Genomic DNA, 3,645 nt, shown 5'->3' on the forward strand with positions numbered 1-3,645 from the left:
TCTCTTAGAATTAAAAATGTCGGGCAAAGCGAGACCAGCTTGCTAGTAAATAAATACAATTTTTAAAATAGAGGCAGCTCACTGGTAAGTGCTGCTATTTGAGCTATTTTTAGAACAGGCCAGCGGGCTACTCATCTGGTCCTTACGGGCTACCTGGTGCCCGCGGGCACCGCGTTGGTGACCCCTGTTCCAAACATTTCCACTGAGGGCCACACACTGACTAATAAAAACCATTTTGATATTTTTCACTTTTAAAAACCAACACATGTTTATTGTCAATTTTGGTGAATGTTAAACTTCCAGGGACTCAAAAGGGTCTCATGCAGTCATTAATTAAAGTGTAAAAATAAGTCATATATATTATTTAAGGGTGTAACGGTACGTGTATTTGTATTTAACCGTTTCGGTACGGGGGTTTCGGTTTGGTTCGGAGGTGCACCGAACAAGTTTCCCCAGGGACATATTATATTATAGGGTAATAGACAACATAGCAATAATGGTAATAGACAACATAGCAACAATGGTAATAGACAACATGGCAATAATGGTAATAGACAACATAGCAATAATGGTAATAGACAACATAGCAATAATGGTAATAGACAACATAGCAACAATGGTAATAGACAACATAGCAACAATGGTAATAGACAACATAGCAATAATGGTAATAGACAACATGGCAATAATGGTAATAGACAACATAACAATAATGGTAATAGACAACATAGCAATAATGGTAATAGACAACATAGCAACAATGGTAATAGACAACATAGCAATAATGGTAATAGACAACATGGCAATAATGGTAATAGACAACATAGCAATAATGGTAATAGACAACATAGCAATAATGGTAATAGACAACATAGCAATAATGGTAATAGACAACATGGCAATAATGGTAATAGACAACATGGCAATAATGGTAATAGACAACATAGTAATAATGGTAATAGACAACATAGCAATAATGGTAATAGACAACATAGTAATAATGGTAATAGACAACATATCAATAATGGTAATAGACAACATAGCAATAATGGTAATAGACAACATAGCAATAATGGTAATAGACAACATAGCAATAATGGTAATAGACAACATAGTAATAATGGTAATAGACAACATAGCAATAATGGTAATAGACAACATAGTAATAATGGTAATAGACAACATGGCAATAATGGTAATAGACAGCATAGCAATAATGGTAATAGACAACATGGCAATAATGGTAATAGACAACATGGCAATAATGGTAATAGACAACATAGCAATAATGGTAATAGACAACATAGCAAAAATGGTAATAGACAACATAGCAATAATGGTAATAGACAACATAGCAATAATGGTAATAGACAACATAGCAATAATGGTAATAGACAACATAGTAATAATGGTAATAGACAACATAGCAATAATGGTAATAGACAACATAGCAATAATGGTAAAAGACAACATAGTAATAATGGTAATAGACAACATAGCAATAATGGTAATAGACAACATAGCAATAATGGTAATAGACAACATAGCAATAATGGTAATAGACAACATGGCAATAATGGTAATAGACAACATAGTAATAATGGTAATAGACAACATAGCAATAATGGTAATAGACAACATGGCAATAATGGTAATATACAACATAGTAATAATGGTAATAGACAACATAGCAACAATGGTAATAGACAACATAGCAACAATGGTAATAGACAACATAGCAACAATAATAATAGACAACATAGCAATAATGGTAATGGACAACATAGCAATAATGGTAATAGACAACATAGCAACAATGGTAATAGACAACATGGCAATAATGGTAATAGACAACATAGCAATAATGGTAATAGACAACATAGCAATAATGGTAATAGACAACATAGCAACAATGGTAATAGACAACATAGCAACAATGGTAATAGACAACATAGCAATTATGGTAATAGACAACATAGCAATAATGGTAATAGACAACATAGCAATAATGGTAATAGACAACATAGCAATAATGGTAATAGACAACATAGCAATAATGGTAATAGACAACGTAGCAATAATGGTAATAGACAACATAGTAACAATGGTAAGGAAACATTGAGCACATGTTATCACTTTGAGTCAGAGTACAACAGCAGGTCAAATTAAAGACCCTCATCTCTATATTTGAACCAGACTCCATGTTTGTATAATAGTTTAAGTCCATTAATAGTTTGGCATTGCTTGTGTTGCAAGTCCAGTTTGTTCCATAGTTTTTTCCGGCTTGGCGGTGCGATACAACAATGGAGGACGGAGGTTTGCCGCCATTGTTCAGCAGCTGCCAAACATGCTGACCCATTTGAAGCGTCACCACCCCCAAGTGAACATGGCTTCGACGAAGAGAAAGACGAGCGTGGTGAGAACTCCGCATTCAAGCAGCCTCTCCTCGGCGAGTCAGGCAGGGCTAAAGCAATAACAAATGTTTTTATAAAGTTCATCTGAGGCTGAGTTGACTTGAAACTGTTTAATGTTGCACTTTTTATACGTAGAAGAAAAGTTTTGTCATTTTTAACAACTTATTGGGGTGTTACCATTTCGTGGTCAATCGTAGGGAATATGTACTGTACTGTGCAATCTACTAATAAAAGCTTCAATCAATCCATCAGAACAAGAACTTTATATGTTAAGAAACCATTGTGAGCCTTATCTTATTTAGTTGTTATTGTATATATGTTGACCACATGAACCCTGGCAATGGACCCTGTGTGTATATGTATGTCATGCCATTGTTTTGACAGGACTGGGTTCTTGGGTTTTGTTTCTCCGGAAGGCAACGGAAAATTGGCACGGGCAAGACGTGAATTAAGAAACATTATTTATTTTAACACTAATAAACTACAAAAAAAGGGAAGCAAACAAAAGGTGCGCACAAGGGCGGAAATACAAAACTTGGGTATAAACACAAAACTTGCACAAAGGCAGAAACTATGAACAATAAAAACAAAAACACAAAGTGTGGCATTAATAAACAAAAACTTACCTGGCAAAGAACTGTGAACGTGACAGGACAAACTACAGAAACAGACAGATTTAAATAGTGACATGATCAGTGAAAACAGGTGCGTGACTCGAAACGTGAAACAGGTGCGTGACAAGACAGGTGAAAACCAAAGAGTTGCTATGGAAACAAACAAAACAAGGAAGTGCAACCAGGAACTAAAAAGAGTCCAAAAAACAAACACATGGCCAAAACAAAAACATGAACAGACATGACATGTTTACACATTTGGTAAATAAATAACCAAAATCCACTATGGACTGGACTCTCACACTATTATGTTAGATCCACTATGGACTGGACTCTCACTATTATGTTAGATCCACTATGGACTGGACTCTCACACTATTATGTTAGATCCACTATAGACTGGACTCTCACACTATTATGTTAGATCCACTATGGACTGGACTCTCACACTATTATGTTAGATCCACTATGGACTGGACTCTCACACTATTATGCTAGATCCACTATGGACTAGACTCTCACACTATTATGTTAGATCCACTATGGACTGGACTCTCACACTATTATGTTAGATCCACTATGGACTGGACTCACACTATTATGTTAGATCCACTATG

The sequence above is a fragment of the Entelurus aequoreus genome, linkage group LG04, assembly GCF_033978785.1.
Source record: "Entelurus aequoreus isolate RoL-2023_Sb linkage group LG04, RoL_Eaeq_v1.1, whole genome shotgun sequence".
Lineage (NCBI taxonomy): Eukaryota > Metazoa > Chordata > Actinopteri > Syngnathiformes > Syngnathidae > Entelurus > Entelurus aequoreus.